We start from the raw sequence: 23,739 nt of genomic DNA, 5'->3' as shown, positions 1-23,739 counted from the left end.
CAGGAGCTCCCCAGCCTGTTATCTGTGAAGAAAATCCCAAGCCAGCATCCAAATGTAGCTCACTCTCCCTCCCCCCAGTCTCTCATCCTGTCATGGTTTGAAATTGGCCCCCCTTGAGAGTTTGGGGGCTCAGAGGTGCCAATCGGGTGCCAGGGCAGTGTTCCCTGGAGAGCCAATCACCATCCATGTTGTTCACTTCTGCTCAAAATCATATATCACAGCACCGGAAGCTGCTGGCAGTCTTGGTTGTTTTGCTGTTGGTGTCTGCTGCGTGTAGGTGGAGAAGGCCAGGAGGTGGCTGGGCTCCTCCCCGCCCCGGCTCTGGGGGGAAGAGGGGAGCCCTGCGGCCCTCCTAACTCTGCCTAGGCCAGAGTTAGAGACAGCATTGGAATGAGTGCGTGTTTGTGAGGGATACGACTCACAAACAACTGGTAAGTGGGAGAGAGAGAGGCAGGCCCTGCGGCCAGGCCCTCTTCTTCTTTCCCCCCCACCTTTGCAGCCAAGCTGCAGAGGAGGGCTGTTTTCCCTCTCACTGTTTAGTGAGAGTGGATGTGAGGCTCAGCATTGGAGCAGAGACAAGTGGACGGGCCGGAGGAGGCTTGATTGCTAGTGAGAAGAATCCCAGGCAAGAATTGGAGACGGACCCCCCCCCCCGATAGAGAGGGACCCGGAGGATGTCTCTGCTGTGATCTAAATGCAGGACAGCCGAAAACCCGAAGGAGGAATCAACATTCCAGGACACAGACGCTTGATAAGCTAAACTACACTGCAGCAGCCTACGAACCGAGGTATGAAGCAGAGAGAGAAAGATCACACAGCAGCAGAAGAGAAAGGACTCAAAGCTACTTTCTTGGACTTCGTAAGGAGAAAGAACTTCGGCAAACAGCTGAAGGTTGGTTAGGGAGTGTTTCAGGGGCCCAGAACACTCCCACAAGAGAGTCTGTGTCACATATCGGCCTTGAAAGGCTGCTCCTGGACTAAAGTTAAAGGGAGGACTTGAAAGGACTGACAGACAGAAATTTTATATATAAATGTATATATATATATAGCTGCTTTTAGTTTGTACAGTATATTTATTTGTCTAAATAAATGTATATACTTCCCCCTTCCCCTACAGAAGCCTCTGGCCTGAAAGTTTCTCTCTGGTGTTAGGATAAATTGTGAGAAGGGGTGGAGGGAAGCCTGGAAAATTGGATTTTGGATTTCTAATGTGGCTCAAACTGCCACACATCCTTAGGCTCCCATTCCTTTCAATGGCTTTGGACATGGCACATGCTCATTCGATTACCTTTTCAGCAGAAGCTTGTAGTTTATTTGCAGCCCACAAATACCTTTTTGTTTCATCTGATTTCATTAATGGGTAGAAATATGGTCTTTGTAGCATGGGTAAGCTTGGCTTTACATGGATGTGAGGTGCCTAATAAAACAGGGCCTTGCTTACTCACTGGAGTTCATTCAACAGAAATAAAGAACAATTTGGCAACTTGACTAGCAGGCTGCTGGCTTGTTTACAAAATCAGTAACCAACCAGATGAGACTAAAATCCTCTGCCTGGGTTCAGCTGGATGAACTGTTTTTGTGAATACTGTATTTTCTTGGAAAATTGCAGATGCACTGTTAAGAACTGCAAGTTCAAGTCAAGTGAAGCAAATAGTTTCATCTGGAATTAAAGCAGAACAAAAATTTATAGCATTGAAAAAGTTTAGTCTGGCATACCTGAAAATTATTTGTTCCAGAAATGTCAAATGGAAACTTTATCACTTCAGGATGGAAATTTTCTTTTAGAGATTGACCTAAATTTCTAAAAGGAAGATGTTAAATAGTAGGAAGAAAAAGAAGACTATATCACTCTGGATCATGTATAGCGTGTCAATGTAGTAAGAAATATTTGGATTATTTCTTCATTTTTCTAGGGGAAAAAAGTTCCTGATCTTCTTTGCCTTGAGCCAGCACTTCTCCCTAAAACATTCACATTAGCCACTGATCACCTCCCCACTGGGTTTTGCAAACACTAAGAACAGCTCACAGCATGTCTTCAACACAAGTATTTTCAGTGTGGACAACCAGGACCACAGAGAATTTACTCAATATATCCAGGGACATAGGATGGGCAAGGAGAATCAGAAGACAACTTCAGATCTTCTGACAGGTGTTTTCCTGTCAGTAATACAGTAAGAGTGGTTGTCACTGATGGGGATGTTTTTTCTCCTGCTAAATAAAGGCTTAACTCTCTTCCCAGGGTCCATTTGAGGAATGTTTTATAGTGGTAGCATTATCAACATGGGAAAATTAAATGTGGAGAGTTTTTTGAGTTGCAATTACATAATAAGCAGCCTGCAAATTTGGGGCGCCCGTGCTTTTGGCTGCCTGATTTCGGATACCTGTAGCCTGATTTGCATGAGCATTAATGCACCCAGAACTCCTACTGAGATCAAAAAAACAACTCAGTGCCTCTGCAAAAACAGGTTGCTGGCATCCAAAAACAGAGGCACGCTCATTTTTCCAAAATCTAGGTTTGCACCTCTCATCTGGCGTGGCCTCTGAGCCAAATGCAGATTTCAGCCTCAGCAGTTTCAGACAGAAATCAACCCAATTTCTATCCCTATAAAAATCCCACAAAACCCCTCTTAAAATTTTGGAGGGAAAATTCATTCTGTTGTCCTCTCCTCTTTGGTTTTTTTAATCACCCTGACTTGGGGCATTTCTTCTAGAGCCTAGTAAAATTGCTCCACATGCACTATAGGCCACCACACACACTATAGGCCACCTACATGTGCATACACATACACAAGCACAAAAGCAGTCAGTTTAGAGCAGACACCATGAGGTCTTGCCAAAGAGCAGATAAGCACCAAACTTATACAATGAACCCATTTTGTGGATTACCTTTCATCACGCTGCAGGGGGACCATGCTTAGCAGCCCTGGGGTTATCCCAGTCTATGTGCTCACCACTCCTCCAACCAGAAAGCTACAACAGAGGTAAATGCAGACAATGTGCCATCAATCCGTGGCCAAAAGAAGAAAGAAAGAAAGAAGATTTAGCAACATTTCCTGCTTTTCTGGGAGCAAGACAGACTCCAAAACATTCTGCACCGTCTGCAGTGTTTACCTGTGGAGTTTTGCTTTTTGGAGGATTTTTTTTCAAGTCGATGGAAGTGTCTGCATTTCGCTTATAGAAGGAGCACACACTGCCAGAGTTTGGAAAGGGCAATGTCATGCCCAGGGAGTTAACCTAACAATGAACTGGGCTTGATCCAGCTGCAACAGGACTGCTGGGTGGTGGCTTTCACGTGCTTTTTGTTTCATGTTCATCACCCTGGCATCTGGGCAGTTTGGATCTTGGTTCAGCAAGCGATCTCTCCTTGTGAGAAGGTAGAGAAGGATGAGAGGTTGAGTGCTTTACCGAGGGTGAGGTACAGAAATTAGCCAGGCAGATTTCATCTAGCCTTGTTTTCAATTCAGGTCTTCATCAAATGCAGCTCTATAGGCAGGCAAATTTCTGTAGCCCATGGAAAGGCAGTGGCGGGATCATGACACTGGGACAGCGGTGCCCGGGGTAGCACTTGCCAAGTGCTAATGATGTGGCAGAGGGACCTTTTATGAAGATACTCAACAAATTTGGACCCTTTGCCTTTGTCACAGGCAGCATTAAAAGCCACACGAAGAGCAACGATAGACAGCAAGCTGGTGTTGAGCAGAGAAATCTAATCATTTATAAAAAGCAGCTTAACCCAGGTGGCCACAGGTACTCTGATAATCTGTTCAGGACAATAATTGTATTTCCTGTGAGTGCTTTCACTTACTGTGTTTCAAATCAGCTTTGACACAACCTCAGTGAAAAAGGCTTTGAAGTCTGAATTAAATGTGCTACACAGATCATTAACCACTCGGATGGGGAGGGAATATTTTCCTTTTGAAAGGTCCTGCCAAACCTGTCCTGTGCTTTATTTACTTTCAGAGGCACTGTAGTCATTCCTTAGGAGGAAAGGGGAAGGAGGAAAGAAAGGGCAAAAACAGTCTGGCAGGGAACAGCTTTCCAAAATCACTGATCGAAAATTAACTACGAAAGTATGGGGACCATCCCAGATGTAAACTGCTGCTTCTCATGGACTCCATCTAAAGGACATTTGGGCAGAACCTTCCCCAGGGAGCAGTCTCGGGCCTGGCTCTGTGACATCTTGATCTGCATATATTTTACTGAGAGTTAAACTGCTGTACTTTGTAGGTCAATGGTTCTATTTGCGGTGGCAAGGTGCAACCCAAACAGTGAGTGTTTACACACTTAGAGAGCACGAATCCAATTAAGTCCCCAGGGGATGCAGTAATCATCTAGAATTTTACAGTACAGGGATTGGCAGGGTTGGGGATGCATACACACATGTCCAGAATGGCTTTGAAGATATAATTTTTATATAAGAGTCATGAGAATGAGTTTCGGCTAAAGTAATTTCAAATGCTCTGGTCCCGAATCTGCTCCCACTAAAGTCCCTGGAAAGACTTCAAGGCCCTTGGTCGCCATGCCTATTCTCCTTTTAGTGCCTTTCCTCTATTAATTTGTCCAACACTTCCTGTTGCTTCCCTCCTACGGCACCCTCCCGAACATTTCTGTTGCAGAGTACAGCTAAAGCTTCCTCTGGCAGTGTCATTCCTTAAAAGGTTACTGGTATTTGTATCCTGAACCCACTGACCCCTTCCCTTCCCTTCCCTTCCCTTCCCTTCCCTTCCCTTCCCTTCCCTTCCCTTCCCTTCCCTTCCCTTCCCTTCCCTTCCCTTCCCTTCCCTTCCCTTCCCTTCCCTTCCCTTCCCTTCCCTTCCCTTCCCTTCCCTTCCACCTTCCCTTCCCTTCCCTTCCCTTCCCTTCCCTTCCCTTCCCTTCCCTTCCCTTCCCTTCCCTTCCCTTCCCTTCCCTTCCCTTCCTTCCCTTCCCTTCCCTTCCCTTCCCTTCCCTTCCCTTCCCTTCCCTTCCCTTCCCTTCCCTTCCCTTCCCTTCCCTTCCCTTCCCTTCCCTTCCCAAACCTTCCCTTCCCAACCTTCCCTTCCCACCTTCCCTTCCCAACCTTCCCTTCCCTTCCAACCTTCCCTTCCCTTCCCTTCCCTTCCCTTCCCTTCCCTTCCCTTCCCTTCCCTTCCCTTCCCTTCCCTTCCCTTCCCTTCCCTTCCCTTCCCTTCCCTTCCCTTCCCTTCCCAAACCTTCCCTTCCCTTCCCTTCCCTTCCCTTACCTTCCCTTCCCAAACCTTCCCTTCCCAAACCTTCCCTTCCCTAACCTTCCCTTCCCATACCTTCCCTAACCTTCCCTTCCCTTCCCTTCCCAAACCTTCCCTTCCCAAACCTTCCCTTCCCTTCCCTTCCCTTCCCAAACCTTCCCTTCCCTTCCCTTCCCTTCCCTTCCCTTCCCTTCCCTTCCCTTCCCTTCCCTTCCCTTCCCTTCCCTTCCCTTCCCAAACCTTCCCTTCCCAAACCTTCCCTTCCCAAACCTTCCCTTCCCAAACCTTCCCAAACCTTCCCTTCCCTTCCCAAACCTTCCCTTCCCAAACCTTCCCTTCCCTTCCCTTCCCAAACCTTCCCTTCCCTTCCCTTCCCTTCCCTTCCCTTCCCTTCCCTTCCCTTCCCTTCCCTTCCCTTCCCTTCCCTTCCCTTCCCTTCCCTTCCCTTCCCTTCCCTTCCCAAACCTTCCCTTCCCTTCCCTTCCCTTCCCTTCCCTTCCCTTCCCTTCCCTTCCCTTCCCTTCCCTTCCCTTCCCTTCCCTTCCCTTCCCTTCCCTTCCCTTCCCTTCCCTTCCCTTCCCTTCCCTTCCCTTCCCTTCCCTTCCCTTCCCTTCCCTTCCCTTCCCTTCCCTTCCCTTCCCTTCCCTTCCCTTCCCTTCCCTTCCCTTCCCTTCCCTTCCCAAACCTTCCCAAACCTTCCCTTCCCTTCCCAAACCTTCCTTCCCTTCCCGTCCCTTCCCTTCCCTTCCCTTCCCAAACCTTCCCTTCCCAAACCTTCCCTTCCCAAACCTTCCCTTCCCAAACCTTCCCCTTCCCAAACCTTCCCTTCCCAAACCTTCCCAAACCTTCCCTTCCCTTCCAAACCTTCCCTTCCCTTCCCAAACCTTCCCTTCCCTTCCTTCCCTTCCCTTCCCTTCCCCCTCCCAACCTTCCCTTCCCAAACCTTCCCTTCCCAAAACTTCCCTTCCCAAACCTTCCCTTCCCTTCCCAAACCTTCCCTTCCCTTCCCTTCCCTTCCCTTCCCTTTCCCTTCCCTTCCTTCCCTTCCTTCCCTTCCTTCCTTCCCTTCCCTTCCCTTCCCTTCCCTTCCTTCCCTTCCCTTCCCTTCCCTTCCCTTCCCTTCCTTCCCTTCCTTCCCTTCCTTCCGTCCTTCCTTCCCTTATCCTTCCTCCTTTCCCTTCCGTCCCTTCCTTCCCTTTCCCTTCCCTTCCCTTCCCTTCCCTTCCCAAACCTTCCCTTCCCAAACCTTCCCTTCCCAAACCTTCCCTTCCCAAACCTTCCCTTCCCAAACCTTCCCAAACCTTCCCAAACCTTCCCTTCCCAAACCTTCCCTTCCCAAACCTTCCCAAACCTTCCCAAACCTTCCCAAACCTTCCTTCCCAAACCTTCCCTTCCCAAACCTTCCAAACCTTCCCAAACCTTCCCAAACCTTCCCAAACCTTCCCAAACCTTCCCTTCCCAAACCTTCCCAAACCTTCCCAAACCTTCCCTTCCCAAACCTTCCCTTCCCTTCCCTTCCCAAACCTTCCCTTCCCAAACCTTCCCTTCCCAAACCTTCCATTCCCTTCCCAAACCTTCCCTTCCCAAACCTTCCCTTCCCAAACCTTCCCTTCCCAAACCTTCCCTTCCCTTCCCAAACCTTCCCTTCCCTTCCCAAACCTTCCCTTCCCTTCCCTTCCCTTCCCAAACCTTCCCTTCCCAAACCTTCCCTTCCCTTCCCAAACCTTCCCTTCCCAAACCTTCCCAAACCTTCCCTTCCCTTCCCTTCCCAAACCTTCCCTTCCCAAACCTTCCCTTCCCTTCCCAAACCTTCCCTTCCCTTCCCAAACCTTCCCTTCCCTTCCCTTCCCAAACCTTCCCTTCCCTTCCCAAACCTTCCCTTCCCAAACCTTCCCTTCCCAAACCTTCCCTTCCCAAACCTTCCCTTCCCAAACCTTCCCTCCCCTTCCCTTCCCTTCCCAAACCTTCCCAAACCTTCCCTTCCCAAACCTTCCCTTCCCTTCCCTTCCCAAACCTTCCCAAACCTTCCCAAACCTTCCCTTCCCAAACCTTCCCTTCCCAAACCTTCCCTTCCCTTCCCTTCCCAAACCTTCCCAAACCTTCCCTTCCCAAACCTTCCCAAACCTTCCCAAACCTTCCCTTCCCTTCCCAAACCTTCCCAAACCTTCCCTTCCCTTCCCTTCCCAAACCTTCCCAAACCTTCCCTTCCCTTCCCTTCCCAAACCTTCCTTCCCAACCTTCCCTGCCCAACTTCCCTTCCCAAACCTTCCCTTCCAGAACATTCCTTCCCAAACTTCCCAACCTTCCCTTCCCAAACCTTCCCTTCCCAAACCTTCCCTTCCCTCCCAAACCTTCCCTTCCCTTCCCAACCTTCCCAAACCTTCCCAAACCTTCCCAAACCTTCCAAACCTTCCCAAACCTTCCCAAACCTTCCCAAACCTTCCCTGCCCAAACCTTCCCTTCCCCAAACCTTCCCTTCCCAAACCTTCCCTTCCCTTCCAAACCTTCCCTTCCCTTCCCTTCCCTTCCCTTCCCTTCCAAACCTTCCCAAACCTTCCCTTCCCTTCCCGTCCCTTCCCTTCCCAACACCTTCCAAAACCTTCCCAAACCTTCCCAAACCTTCCCAAACCTTCCCTTCCCTTCCCTTCCCAAACCTTCCCTTCCCTTCCCAACCCTTCCCAAACCTTCCCAAACCTTCCCAAACCTTCCCTTCCCAAACCTTCCCTTCCCTTCCCTTCCCTTCCCTTCCCAAACCTTCCCTTCCCTTCCCTTCCCTTCCCTTCCCAAACCTTCCCTTCCCAAACCTTCCCTTCCCTTCCCTTCCCTTCCCTTCCCTTCCCAAACCTTCCCTTCCCAAACCTTCCCAAACCTTCCCAAACCTTCCCAAACCTTCCCTTCCCAAACCTTCCCTTCCCAAACCTTCCCTTCCCAAACCTTCCCAAACCTTCCCAAACCTTCCCAAACCTTCCCTTCCCAAACCTTCCCAAACCTTCCCAAACCTTCCCTTCCCAAACCTTCCCTTCCCTTCCCTTCCCAAACCTTCCCTTCCCAAACCTTCCCTTCCCAAACCTTCCATTCCCTTCCCAAACCTTCCCTTCCCAAACCTTCCCTTCCCAAACCTTCCCTTCCCAAACCTTCCCTTCCCTTCCCAAACCTTCCCTTCCCTTCCCAAACCTTCCCTTCCCTTCCCTTCCCTTCCCAAACCTTCCCTTCCCAAACCTTCCCTTCCCTTCCCAAACCTTCCCTTCCCAAACCTTCCCAAACCTTCCTCTCCCTTCCCTTCCCAAACCTTCCCTTCCCAAACCTTCCCTTCCCTTCCCAAACCTTCCCTTCCCTTCCCAAACCTTCCCTTCCCTTCCCTTCCCAAACCTTCCCTTCCCTTCCCTTCCCAAACCTTCCCTTCCCTTCCCAAACCTTCCCTTCCCAAACCTTCCCTTCCCAAACCTTCCCTTCCCAAACCTTCCCTTCCCAAACCTTCCCTCCCCTTCCCTTCCCTTCCCAAACCTTCCCAAACCTTCCCTTCCCAAACCTTCCCTTCCCTTCCCTTCCCAAACCTTCCCAAACCTTCCCAAACCTTCCCTTCCCAAACCTTCCCTTCCCAAACCTTCCCTTCCCTTCCCTTCCCAAACCTTCCCAAACCTTCCCTTCCCAAACCTTCCCAAACCTTCCCAAACCTTCCCTTCCCTTCCCAAACCTTCCCAAACCTTCCCTTCCCTTCCCTTCCCAAACCTTCCCAAACCTTCCCTTCCCTTCCCTTCCCAAACCTTCCCTTCCCAAACCTTCCCTTCCCAAACCTTCCCTTCCCAAACCTTCCCTTCCCAAACCTTCCCTTCCCAAACCTTCCCAAACCTTCCCTTCCCAAACCTTCCCTTCCCAAACCTTCCCTTCCCTTCCCAAACCTTCCCTTCCCTTCCCAAACCTTCCCAAACCTTCCCAAACCTTCCCAAACCTTCCCAAACCTTCCCAAACCTTCCCAAACCTTCCCTTCCCAAACCTTCCCTTCCCAAACCTTCCCTTCCCAAACCTTCCCTTCCCTTCCCAAACCTTCCCTTCCCTTCCCTTCCCTTCCCTTCCCTTCCCAAACCTTCCCAAACCTTCCCTTCCCAAACCTTCCCTTCCCAAACCTTCCCTTCCCAAACCTTCCCTTCCCAAACCTTCCCAAACCTTCCCTTACTTTCCCAAACCTTCTCAAACCTTCCCAAACCTTACCTTCCCAAACCTTCCCAAACCTTCCCAAACCTTCCCAAACCTTCCCAAACCTTCCCTTCCCAAACCTTCTCTTCCCAAACCTTCCCAAACCTTCCCAAACCTTCCCTTCCCAAACCTTCCCAAACCTTCCTTTCCCTTCCCAAACCTTCCCAAACCTTCCTTTCCCTTCCCAAACCTTCCCTTCCCTCTCCACTCCCCTGGATAGTGGTTGCGAACCTATTCTCTGGCTTCTCATGTTTTTCACGTTTTTTGTCTTGGGAAGCCCAGTGTAAACTGCCAAGCAGGTTGGCGAGTGAAAAGGAATATTAGTCTGGGACAACAGAAAGGCTGGAGGACAGGGGTCAAAGGCCCTGCACCCTTTCACAGCTGATGTCTTTATTGTTAGTCCAATTTCTTTATATGACTTCCAAGGCTCTCTTACCAAAGTCAAGTAATCTGGTTTGAACTGACCAAACCCATACTTATCCTTCACTGAGGACCATTTGCAGCTCTATTCATTCCACCCATGTAAAAATGGAAGTATTAGATTTTCCTTTATCTTTTAATGAAGGAGAACCCCCTAAGTCCAGCTTTTTCCCAAGATCTGATAAAAGACATGGCAAGAATGGTGGTGGGAGGGCTCTCAATAGTCCAAGAGTGAATAAACATGAGCATTTTCCAAAGCAATTAAGAGCAAGAAGACAAATGTGGAACTATGGTCATTTTGAAGGACAAACAGGCTTTTTGTTCTGAGACAAAATCAAAACAAGATCCTTAAAGGTTTCCCAGGGCAAGTGTTTTTCCTTCAATCCTGCTATTTTCCCTCCACCTCAGCAATGGTGTACAAGCACCCTACTTTGTCGAAAGAATAAAGTGCTTGGGAGAGGACAATGCAACCAAAGTGACTCCAGAATAAAACAAGAAAAACCTTTCAACACGAGGACCTGTGGAGGTGGGGGCACAACGCAAAGCACAAACAAATGCCCTGTGAGAGACTGAAGGAGACAGTGCTTTGAACGTGCAGAGGGAAGGAGCCCTCGCCCTTTCTGAGGTTTTCTCAGTGTAGATGCAAAGCTGCTCTCTGACTTCCAGCCCTATGAATTTCCACTCCAGCCTTGCTGTTTATAACCAGTACACAAAGCCCTTATCTTCCAAGCATAGCTTTAGATATTAGAGAGGGCAAGCTGTCAAGAGAGACTGTCAAGGCTAATGAGCATAGGGTTAAACAAGGGCTGCAGTGATGGGACATCTCTCAAGGAGCTGCTTGGCAGACAGGCACATCCAGATGCGCATTTTTATCTCTTTTTCCCCTCTCCCTGGTTAGCTCCTATTGCTCTGAAGCTACAGCTTAACCACCTGATCTCCAAATATCTAGGCAACAATAAAAGCCTTTGAAGCCCACAGGAATGCAATGCTTGCTGTACACCCACAGTAGCAAGCGCCTGGCAGGACAGAGAAGTGCTCACACACACGGGAGGTGCCTGCTTTTCAAAATATTGTGTCTGTAAACTTCTTTTGTTGTGTGTATAACTTTGGTTTTGTCTTTTTGTATGGATAGCAGGGCTTTTAAGCATTCCAATGAAATAAACAGGGCAATTCACATTCTGGCAGCCAATTTTGATGGCAAATGCAAGTGGATTATATAATCCACATGAGAACTTCTAAAAGCCATGTGCCTCCATGAAGAACACTGAGTTTCTTCCCAGTGCGGAAGGAGCACTGAGATGACAACCCAGAAGGTTCAACATGACCTTCTGCCCTATGTTTTGGCATTATCCAGCCAGAAAATGAGATTTTTCAACAAAACTACTGTTTATTCTGAGAAAAACCCTCCCATTCCTCTGTGCTCTAAGGTTATTGCTTCACAGAACAAATTAGGAAAGGTAAAGTTGGTAGAATGGAAAAAAGAGGAACCTGGGAATAAATTGGTTTCTTATCACTATAAATGAAAGACAGCTTAAGACTATTGAATGTGGAAATCACAAACATCCTGGTGCACATTTTCCCATTCATATCATACATTCAGATAAACTGAAGATGATCTTTTGTATCATACTTCCCCCACCTACCCAATGCAGTCTTTTCCTCTAATAAACTCCCTGGTGTCTTGTGTGGTCAAGTGTTAGATGTCCCGAAGGGATGAAGTTTCCACCACTTCCTTGCAAGGCATTGCACATTGCTCCATCGAGGAGATTCTTGATATTCAGTTACATGTTCCTTTTATAGGAGCACTCCCATTACTCCTGATTATCCCCCTGCATACAACCTTAAGTAAATCTGGTTAGCATTCACTTTTTTCTAGCACTGGCAATGGTTATGCTATTCCCTCTTTGTCATCTTCTGAATACTTCATGGAGAAAAATTTTGGGATAGCATATTCACATACAACCTCCCTCCTTTATTTTTTTGATTGATGTTCTGGAATCCCATCCAGCATGCCTCTGACTGCCTAGAAGTGCAATACACAGGACTCAGGGCAATCTTCCACATGCTCTGCCTTCTCATAGGGGTGCCTTCCCACGCATTGCCCACTTTTGCAGCTTGAGAAATATCACTTCCAATCAGCTTGCTGCTATCTTTTCTAGATCTCCTCCACACAGTTCATTCCTGCTGCATATTTGAGTTTCAAGTTGTTTTCTCCAGTTTGCAAGTTGGAACTTGTATTGTTGTTTTCCAGCCATTCTTTAATCTCCCTTGAATTGCTTCATATCACTTCCCTGTTTATAAGGGTTCACAGCCTTTCCCAGTGCAGCATTGATGTGTCTTTCACTTGTAAAAAAAACGGTTAAAAGTATAATTTACACAAACCATCAGAACACCTAGATATCTGCAATGGAAGACTACATTTGCACAACACACAAGACCTAGCTCTAAGATCTAGCTCTATTCCTCCTCTACTGCTCTTCTTGTTTTCTAAAACTCAAACCACTTAAAGGCTCAGAAAGTTTTTAAGTGAATGCATCACAACCCATGGATCACCCATGGATTTCACTAAAGTACTGCTTACTCTGTGTCATGGGGGGAAGCCACCATGATCATCATTAAGACTGCTGTTCCAACAGCGTAAGGACTCATGTTGATAGAGCTCATTTCCACAAATTTACATACCAAGTTTAGGAATAAAACTTGGGTGTTCCTTGCAGAATATGGTAAATCAGCCTGAATTTGTCACTGAACCCTGTGCTCTGTGATTATACACCCACTCCACACCAGCCTGTTGCCAGTCCACTACAGTCCAGTCCTGGTGTTGCAGGCTGGCCTTGACCTCACAGCCTAGATTACCCATCTTGGGCTAATCTGAATGGGGATGGTGTGAGTTTCACACCTGATGACAGGAGCTGAGACTCTCCAAAGGAGAGGTGACCCATGTGGCTGCACAGAGCCTGCACACAAACTTCATGTGTGTGCAGAGCTTGCTGCAGTGCCAGTTATGCAAAGCACTTGAGTCAAAATCAGAGCAGTTTACCTCTCAACACTTTTACAAAAAAACCTGTTTTCACCTCTTAAAACATACAGACAACCTTGGTCATTTCACATTCCTTTTGGGATTAGTATTTTGAGGTCTTCTGAGCACCTCTGCGAACAGATGACACCAACTATTAAAGCATTCAGTGAAGGAGACTGCATACCCATTTCTGCCTTTCTGGAGCACCAGCTTACCAATAAAAGAATGATTTGTCAAATGTAAGCAGAGGACTCAGCCAGCTGGGCATGCCTTTGTGCTCAGCACCTTAATTATTCTGAGGCATGGTCTCTACAGTTAAGACACTAAGTCTCCAGACTTAAAACCACTCATGTATTGCTTCACTTCATGGAAACAAATGGTACCTTTAAAGCTGAGATTATGCACAGGCACAGGGCAAAGCACATGTTTAGTATGACTATGATGCAATTTGCCAGTTGGATACATACACCCAAAACAGCTTCATATTTGGTTCCCACTAACAGTCGAGAAGTGGCAGTGCAGTGCTAAGATGCTGATGAAATACCTGTGTGACAAGGAGATCCACATGACCACACATTAGCAGACTTACAGTATGGTCCCTTCAGAAACCCCTGAATCCACTCCCACCTGCAGCCCCAGCAGTGCAGAAATACCCTGTCTTGGTGGCTGCTGTCTGGCAGAGGTTGGGAAAGATCCATGGGTAGCTTCAGAGTAGCCCAGGAGAAGCAGGTCAATTTTAATGTTCACAGTAATACACTTCCAGTAGAAAATATCTGGATACTCACCCATTTAAGAGAAAACCACTGCCTGAAATAGATCTGTACTTGTGTCATAGATTATAATAAGAAACCCTGGGTAGGTGAGCAAAATAAGTTTTCTGAGTATACAGTTTCAGAGTTAGCTGCTTCCCCAGCTGGCAGGCACAGGGTGTTTTTACTCCTTTGCCTTGCAGTGGCCTATTTGATGAGCACCATTACTCTAAGCTTGCCACTTGCCTCACCCTTATCACCTGCCAGGGTCCTATGAACATCACTCTGACACACTTAAGAAATGGATCCTAAGGATCTGAGATTAACGGGCAAGAGAAATAGAAGCCAGCTTTCTCCTTCTTTTCCCACAGATCACCAGGGCTCTTCTCAGACCGCTATCCTATTTTCCCTGCTTTCACATGCTTTTCTTCTCAGTGATCTCTGTGGTGGGCTTGCTGGCTGAGGAGCTGATGGAGCAGCTCCAGTGCTTTTCTCCCCAGGAAGTGAGTGTGCCACCCCACAGGCCTGGGAAGGTAATACTTGCTGTCTATGACGCAGTCACACTCTTCTGGGGGACGAGTTTTGTGCTGGAGGAGGTGAGGTTGTTTGCTCATTTACTTTTTTCCTATCTTTTCCTCTTCTTTTTCCATTTCCTGTTTATCTTTCCTTCCAGAACTCTTAAAACTGTGCACCTCCTCACCAGAGAAGGCCTCCAGCCTTCTCCAGGATTAGGAAGTAACAGCCAAAGAGCAACAGTCTGGAGCCAGGGTCGAGGCAAAATATGTTGCCCAGCAGGAAGAAGCAAACCAAGTATAGACACCCAGCCTGGGACTTTTCCCGGACAGTACCTTTGGACTCATGCCCCTATGCTTAATTGCTTGCTTGCTTGCTTGCTTGCTTGCTTATTTATTTATTTATTTATTTGAGGGTATATATTTATTTATTTATTTGAAAATTGCCAGTAAATGTTTTGTTACCACAAAGGTAACAAAAGTGTGAGCAAAGCAACAACAGCTTGTACCTGGACAAAGAAACTTTCCACAGCACCACAGCACATCATCCTGTCAGCTGGCACAGTGCACAGTACCACCTACTGCTTCGTGGGATCACTGCCTGCAACAGCTTCAGTGCCAGCCTGTCCTTGGAGGCCTCCTGTCCACACTCTCATCCAGCCCAAGATGGCTTAACTTCTGACGGGATCACAGCACAGCGACACATGTGCCTGCAGGCAAATTATCACACCAGAGGCTGCAACAAGACAGTGCTGAGAATTAACCTAACCACCAAGCCTACTTCAGGTGCAGCTCTCTGGCACATAAGCGGGATCACTCATACCACCTCCCAGCCACAACAAGACGAACCAAAGCAACACACTGTGCAGAGGGACTTGTGCCCACCTGCAGGCCTACCTGAGACAGGCAGTGTGCAGACCAGCAGCACAACGTAAAGGTTCCAAGTGTGAACCAGGAGACCAAGGCTACAGCAAAATGGAAGACAGCACATTAACAATGCAGTGCTGATCTTCCCCTAGCTGCCTTTGCAACTGATTTATAGAGCCAGCACAATTCATTTATCCAGTCTGCCTTCATTTTATTGTTATTAATTGTTATGAGGGTTTTTTGGCAGGGATGGAGAAGCTTGTCTGATTAAAAATAGCTTTGGGGACAGCAGCTGGCAGAGTCACAATGAGAGAAGGATCCAGCTCCAGATCTTTTTTCAAAGAACATGTTCTTAGCAAGTAATTGGGTGCAATCAAGCGTAGAGATAAACACTAGCACTTCCCAAGGTGTAGCTCAAGGCTCTGATCCTGACAGTCACTGTTCCATGGAAAACATTCAGAAGAGTCAAAGACCTGCTCAAATCTCTGCAGACTTTCTGGCAGGACCAGTGCCCTACTGCTTTGCAAGGCTGGACAGAAGAGATTTTTCTACACAGACCAGGATGCCTGAGCATGGTGGGCTTTCAGATGCACAAAATACATCATAACGGTTTCAAAAATATGCAGCATTAAGGGTTGATAATCTGGTTTCACACATGCATGTGCATCTTCACTCTTTGTGGATGATGCATGTGTGTTTCTCCAGAGCCCTTATCCCTATGCTACTAGCAGGTTCCACAGCTTTCTCACTTTGCATTCTATATTCAAGCAGGTTTCCATAACTGAAAGGAAAATTAGCAAGAGGCTGAGGAATGGGCACTCTAAATAAACAGTGTGCTGAGAGCTAGAACTACACTTTTCTCTTTTACCCATTTTTGATGCCAACTGACTGCAGATCCTTCTCTGCATTTACAGTTCATACCAGTACACATCAGATCTCCATTTGAACACAAATCTCAGCTTGTCTCTAGGTCACAGACTTTTTGATTTTCTCTGCCTGATCTACCAGTGTGATGTTGCAAGGATGGCTTTCAAACACTGAGCAAGCCAGTGCTTCAACTACAAGAGTGCTGTACTGGTAGGTTATGGCTAGTGGGATCCAAGATCCTTGCTGCAGGACTGAGCAAGCCAGCTTTCCAGCATTCAAGTCATCCTGCTTCACTTCCAGCCAAGCCAGAGAATAGCAGGACTTCTGGAGAGCTGCCATGATCTGTAGCCTTTGAACTTCTTCTCATGGAGGTCTCTGCTGCCACCACCACCCACTGGCTCTCTGAAGCATTGGCTTCTTGCTGCTCTTGGGCTCATGAAAATCATGTTATGCAGCCCCGCAGATGAGGAGGACTGGTGTAGCTTTAATATGTTGCTTTCTAATGTATTTCTGTGCTCACTTCCAGGAAAGTTTTGGCAATCTGTGAAGCTCTTACTTTGGAAAACATACTCACAGTGTGTCATTAGGTGAAAATGGCCTCTGGAACAGCTAAAACACCAAAGTGTTTGCCCACATATCCTATTAGCAGGAGGAAAGTGTCTTCCTGCATCTTCTGGGGTATTTTTTTTCACTCCACGTGAAAACATCCGAAACTGTTAGAATTTATATAGGCAGACCTGATACCTTTTGAGATTTAGTTGGACCGTACTTACTTACCAGCTTGCTTCCTTCCTGAATGTGCACTCTGTAATCAGACCAAGTTTTAGCAGCTCTGACAGAAAGCACGCCCGCTGTGGTTATCCTGTGCTGACAACAGGCAGGTGCTGCTGCTGTGAACCAATGCACCTACACTGCAGTCAGCAAACAACAACAATTTATACTTACTGAGGTTCTGGCCCTGTATTTTGATGACTTTTTTTTTTTTTTTTAAATCGTTTTCTTCCTTTAGCACATTTGCTCAGGACTGCTCGGACCAAAGGCAGCACCACATCATGCCCGGGAGAGCTGAGCCCTGAGTCAGGGCAGCGAGTGCCACCTACCGAAACCCGAATTTTCCACCACTCGCCCGTCGCGCATCCCTCCCCCCACCTCCCCACTCCGCCCCAGCTTCCTCTAGGGCCTGGGATACACTTCCAAAACATACCAAAGAGCAGGAAAGAGTATTTAAGCTGTTTATAAGGTCATAGCCCCTATTTTAGCAGGGAAAACCTCGCGGAAGGAGGAAGAAGGGGATTTGTTTTCCAGATTTTTACTGCGCCTTAAGCAGAAAGGTACACAAAGAGGGAAAAAAAGTCCCTGCTTGAAAAACATTTCCTTTTAAATGGCATGATATGCCTTTAAGGGATAGATTGCAGGCAATGATCCATCTTCACCACATACAGACTTGCCTTGTTCTTCCATTTCTGGCTGAGTGATAGAATGTTAAATGTCATTTCCTGTATCAGCGGTTAACCACTAGATGCTGGATCAGAGATTTACCAGAAGTGCAATATTCAGAAGTGGACCTGCTGCTTTCAATAACCCTTTCTTGCACCCTGTGGGAACCATTTAACCTTTGAGAGAGAGGAGAAGGAAAAAAAAATAAAAAGGCAAAACCAAACAAAAATACCCCGGATTTTGATAGGGAGATAAGTCTTGAGCTTTGTGTCAATGGCTCACACTTCATACAGGCAGTCATAGGGATCAGTCCTTCCCTGGCCCCAACACCAAGGCTTGTGGGAAAGTGAAGCGACTGGGCTGCTCCTGAGTCCATGGTTCTGGCTTCAGCAACTGCAGATCAGGCACTGGGAGATGCAGCCCTTTCTTTTGCAGCCCTTTTCTTCTACAAAACCCAGCATATTTAGAAAATGGACTGACGCTGGAATCCAAAACATGTACTCTCTATCAGCCCTTACTTTCTTTTACCAGTCTTACATTTTACACTGCAGAGGCAAGCAGTTTATTTGCCCAGGCTGTACTCATTTTATTACCATCATCACAGTCAGTTATGGGGTTGAGGGGATGAAAAATCATTTTGGCAAGAGCAACTGGGAGAGTTAGAAGCAGATAAGGAAATTTCAGTTGAGGCTACATTTCTGAAAGCTGAATTTTGAACATGAGGTTGCGTAACTGCCTGTGCAAATAGAGAGTTATTTTCCTAATTACACTATATTTGTAAAGCACTCAGAACATGAAATGGCTAAGCACACATCAAGACATACTAGTTAGAGAATGTCGTGGCCAAATAGTGGTGATGAGGATACAGAAATAATAGAAGCAGATCTTTGGACATACACCTGATGTCTAAACTGCCTGTGTACAGCTCTCAGTTGTAGCAGCACTCCTTACTTTACACTCTGGCTCCTGTACCACCGCAGTATCCCCACCCCCAAAGAGCTCAAACAACTTGGAGAACACCCTTTTTCAGGGTGGGAAATGGCTCAGTCTTTCCTGCATGCACATACTTTGCACAACAGAGCACTTGTCCCTGAAGGCAGTCTCCAGGCAGTATTGCAAGTGAAATAATAAATAGTAATAAATTCAGAGTTGAGGTACCTCACTCCTTTATACCTCTGCCAACAGGAAACCCCCACATCTCTTCTGTCATTCCTATTTAGTAATTTACACTGTAACAGCACCCAGCTGACTCAATCGTGAACCTGAACCCAGCCATGCCAGGTGCTGTGCAAAACACTCTGCAGGCCTGACCCTTTCAGTCATGAAAGGGAAACACTCCCAGTATCCCAGGCCAGGCACACCTTGACCACTGGTAACTGTGACCTACATGGAGCTAAGTTCCAAAGCACACCCACAAGGAATTGTACAGATCAGATCCCGGACTGTCCAGGCAAACAAGGGCAGAGCACAGTATTTGCACACCATAGCTCGTGTTGCTGTGATAAACAAAGCAGCACTGAGCCCAGGAGAGAGGCGTTCTGTGCCACTCAGGGAAAAAGTAGGATGGTGGAAGATCCAAGAAGATTCCCCCAAAAGGCGATGCGTTTTTTTTCCTCACTCCAAAAGTCACAGGAAATCTCCACATTACTCATCCTTTCCCAGGAACCCTGGCTGGAAAAAAACTCCAGGGGCCTTGCTATTTTCCTACACACACACACACCCACACATACACACACAAAAGGAGCCCTGCAAAGGCCTTAACACCAGCTGTACTTGCCCTTGCCAGAACTTCCTGAATCCACTCCCATTTACCCTAGCTTGCCAAGCAGTGCGAATATTCAAGAGGCCACCTCATTTCTGCAGTGTCTGGTGTAACAATCTGCACCAAACTAAAGCAGTATAGGCTGTGACTCACAGCTACTCAGCAGCCAGAAGTCCTGTCGGGCAGGCCAAGCTTTTATATAGCAGGAGGTCACTGGAACACACTCTGGCTCACCTCTCTCATCGATCAAAAGAGTGAAACCACTTAGAAACAACTCCTGCTTGCTTCCCTTTTCAAAGTCTAATGCTAAGAAGCTGCATCCTAGCCTGCAGAGAACAGGATGACATAGATACGATATCTCAGGGAAAGAAAATGAAGTTTTGTCTCAGCAACTGTTGAAACTTAGAGCACAAATGAATTCTGCTGTGTAACCCAGAGGCTGTAGCCAAGAGAAACTTGAGTCAGAAGACCTGATTTCAGTTCCCGCCTCTGCTACTGACCCACTGTTTGATCTTGGGTTAGTCATTTAACTGCTGTGGAAATAAAGACTTCCTTTGATGACTAGTGTTTGGGAACAGCCTGGACATCGGCAAGGATGTGGAAGAGCTTGGTGATATTTGCAGCTGACTCACAGACTGACTTGTTGCTGCAAAGTCTACATGGAAGATGGGTATTGAGGAAGAAGTAAGGTAGAAATCAGGGCCTTGATAGCTTTTGAGATGTTTAAAAAAAAGAATTGACAAAACGCAGACACCTCTCCCCTCCCCATACATTGGGAACGTGGAGCTTCTGGGCTTCTAATATGAGGCACAAGCAAGACATGCCTCACCAGAGAGTCAGGAGATGACTTACCTTTCACGCTTCACAGGTCAAATCTCTGAAATCAGCAATTCTACACATTCAGGAACCATGAATCAGGGCTTCAGAAACTGCAAGTCTGACTTCAACTTCCCAAAGTTTCCAAAGCATGCCTTTGCATACTGTTTCTTTTTTTTTATATGAGCACACAGATTATTTTCCATAGTTTTAATTGATTCCAGAAGTTGGAACAAATGATCTGTTTGTCAGCATGTAATACTCAGGACAGTATGCTCCCCCCTCCCTTCATGCTTCATATTTGAAAAAGATTTTCTGCTGTACTGATGTTCTATAATGGGCCACACCTACTGCACATAGGAAATAATTCTTGACTAACTAAAGATGAAGAAGAGACACAACCTATTAAGATTTTTTTTTATTTTCCTTTTTTTTTATGTCTTGTTTATACGTCAGAATTGTCCTGGTTTTAAGTCAGTTCATGGCAGACTGAGGACACACAAATCCATTAAACCATGTTAAATCAAATGCCTCAATTTTAAGAACACTGTAAAATGTATTTAGCCTCGACCAGGAGTGGTAAATATAGCACCTTACACCTATATTTTTATAACATAACCTTTCAAATTGGTTTCTCCACCCTTGAAAAGCACTCCTTGCTTACTTGCATGCAGCACACAGCTCCAGGTTTAAGTTTCAAGCTTGACTTCCCTCTCCACACATCCAAATGAACTACACAGATCTATCTCACTGGGTCAAGGCACTGCAACTGTTCCAAGTGGTCTTGCAGCAACTTTGCTGAATTCTGATCCAGCCACACTTCTCCATGCCTTCACATCTGTCTTTCCAAATATCCCATCACACCTGCAGGAAGGGGTGGTGTTCCCATCCAAAGGCATACAGAGGCTGAAGCCAAGGAACCTAAGAGAAACACAAGGTGAGGCTGCCACACCCCTGTGGCTATCAGGAGTAAATAACTCTTTGAGGTGTCTTTAAGTAGTGAAAAAAGGAACACAAACCCTCCTTATCCAGAGGTTGTTTCTACAACCTCTGCTATAGTCATAACAATCCCCTGAGGAGGAGCAGGGAAAATCTAACAACATTATGTTTATTTATGAACACTTACCCTTGTGTTGATGTTCCCCTGCAAGGCCTCAAGCTGAGCTGTGGTGGTTTTCCATCCAGCAAAAAGTAGTAGTTGAAAGCAGCCTGATGTGTGCCTTCTACTTTATGCACTGTGTGTAAAATACAGTTTTATACAGGTTTATACTCTTTGGATGGTCAAGGCTTCAGCATGTGACAAAAATCTCGAGGGCAAACCATAGACAAAAGATTCATTTCCATGGGTCTGCAGAAAGTCTGAAGCGTAGTTGTGGTCATCCCTGGAATGGAAATCAGTTTCTTGGTCAATAGTTTCTGACTTTAGCGTTAGAAGATGACAGGTTTGGCTGTATTGAGGTTATTAAACTAAGGAGCTGAAATGAGTGAGCAGCTGAGTTATGCTTGACAGTACATGAAGCACTTTTTGAACATGCCAAAGGAAGGTGAAGATAGTGTTATGGGGGAAAACACAGAGCTAGCTATTTCTTAAGAAAAATGTCTTGCAGAAAAGACTCAAAATTAAGAGTTTACATTTTCAGAGATTCTGAGAAATTAAATTTTCCACAATACTCTCTATAAAGAGCAACATTAGTGGCATTTTTTCTTTTAAATCCAGATTCTTCTTCATTGCTGCAGACTATGCTTTGCAGCTAGTCCATTCTTATCACTGTGCATGTATCTATTCAACTAGTAATTTGTAGAGCACTGTAGGCTGTGACCTAAGCAGACAAAAATGTGCTGAAATGTAAACTACTATACTTGGTAGCGACTGGTGCATGTTTCTTATGAGAACAGGCTGAGAGAGTTAGGCCTGTTCAACCTTGAGAAGAGATGACTGAGAGGGAACCTCATCAAAGTCTATCAGTACCTGAAGGGAGGTGTCAGGGAATGGACCAGGCTCTTCTCGGTGATGCCAAGCAATAGGACAAGAGGCAACGGGCAGAAACTGATACCCAGGAAGTTCCACCTGAACATGAAGAAGAATCTCTTTACTGTGCAGCGACCAATCACTGAAAAAGACTGCCCAGAGAGGATGTGAAGTCTCCCACACTGGAGATACTCCACCACTGTCTGGACACAATCCTGTGCCATATACTCTAGGATGATGCTGCTGAAGCAGGGATGCCAACCTTACCCATTCTGTGAATCTGTCCAACATGAAAGAGTTACAGAGATCATTACAGTTTTGCAGATATGGAGACAACAGAGAAGCAACTTCTTCCCTGGTATTTCAAACCCTTAGGGCTTACACATTATGAACTGGCTCCAAAAGCTAAGACACAAAAATAATTCCCATAATATTTCTTTTTATATTTGCCTTCTACAATCCACATTTTGAAGATTTCCTCTTTAAGCACAAGAGCTATGAGTTCACGTTAAAAATAAAGTGATAGTTTAATCATGTGATTCCAGGAACAAAGGTTTAATGGGGGGAAAAAAAAATCTACATTTTTCCAGTATGTAGCCCATACAAGACAACCATCAATACTTTAAAAGTAATGTTGCTTGGAAGTAAATCCTGAGATAACCTAGAGATAGAATCCAGTAACACACTGCGAGAGATAGGCAGAGACAAAAAGGAGGTAAATTGGGCAAAACTGGCAGGGTTTCAGTGTCAGGAGCTGTCACTTCACTGAAAGGAGTGGGAAGGACTGTGTGTAACCTGTGATGAAAACTAGAGGAGCTGAGCCTTGGGAGCAGGAAGGAAGATCAGGCAGAAGATCAACCTGGGGAAGTGGGAGGAAAGGTGAATGCTGCCATCCTGCTAGTGAACGATAACAGGGGAAGACTTCTCTATTCCTAAAAATAACAACAGCAAATGCTTTAACCATCTCATAGCTTATTACAAGACTTACAAAACTGTTTCATCCTGCTCCCTGACTCAAGCTAGTGTAAAATGCAATCATCTAGTATGCCTTTCTAGTTCTAGTCCTCTAAACTTGGTGAGGCCAAGCATCTTATGAACCTTATAAGGTTCATTTTGCAACTACCCACTTCGTGCAATACCTCCCTGCCTTCCAGCTGTTTTATTTTCCCAAACTTTCCTTACTTCTTTCCAGCAAATAGCACAAAGTCTCCCAAGTAGCTTTGCTTCTCTAAGTTCATCGCTCATTCCCTCACAGACCTGAAATTATAAACAGCTGCATACAAAAACACAATTGCTTCTAGAGTAACCAATGTTAACGACTCCCAGAGAGGGCTATGATTTCAGCCTGAGTACAGAGAGAGAGACAGGGGTGCCGGAAACAAAGATCCTGTTTCAGTGCAGTTTCTCCCAGCATGAACAATAGAGGGACATATGCGATGTACAGCCAATTCCTTATGAAGAAAACGTCTCTTGGTTTATTCAGGAAGCTCCAGAAAACCAAAAGGAAAGAAAAAAAAACCAGCAAAGCAGGCCCCTCGCTGCGCCCCCAGGTACCTGGCCATGTGACAGAAAGTAGATCCACCTATGCAGATGTCCACAGAGCCTGCCAAGGAGCAGATGCCTTGGGCAGTGGATTAGCTTCTACAGCGTGGCCTCTGGGGCCACATAACTGCCATCCAAAAATGCCGAGATGAGGGGAAAAGGATCACTGTCATCAAGCACCATCAGAGTAGCACCTGGCCACTGACAGCTGTTTCGGCCAGAAATGTTATTGCTTTAATCCATGTTACTTGCTCAGGAATCAAGATTTTCCAGATTTACACATAAGCAAGTAAAAGCACAAAGGTTATTCTTGTTAGCAGAAATTAGCTCTAAATAAAAGCCAAAGCTATTTCCCTGCAAACTTTCAGGAACATCCTG

At 46.3% G+C, this 23,739-nt stretch overlaps 1 long non-coding RNA gene across 1 annotated transcript; it reads left to right on the top strand.

Annotated features, from left to right (window-relative positions):
• Window positions 1-639: 639 nt before the first annotated feature.
• Window positions 640-23,739, top strand: LOC116787747. The gene is made up of 3 exons (XR_004357432.1): window positions 640-788; window positions 21,391-21,403; window positions 23,730-23,739. It is a non-coding gene; the product is annotated as an uncharacterized LOC116787747 (long non-coding RNA).

This window comes from Chiroxiphia lanceolata, chromosome 5 (genome assembly GCF_009829145.1).
Source record: "Chiroxiphia lanceolata isolate bChiLan1 chromosome 5, bChiLan1.pri, whole genome shotgun sequence".
NCBI classification, from domain to species: Eukaryota; Metazoa; Chordata; class Aves; order Passeriformes; family Pipridae; genus Chiroxiphia; species Chiroxiphia lanceolata.
Note: the sequence above shows the minus strand (reverse complement) of the source record. Positions and strands in the feature narration are given on the sequence as shown.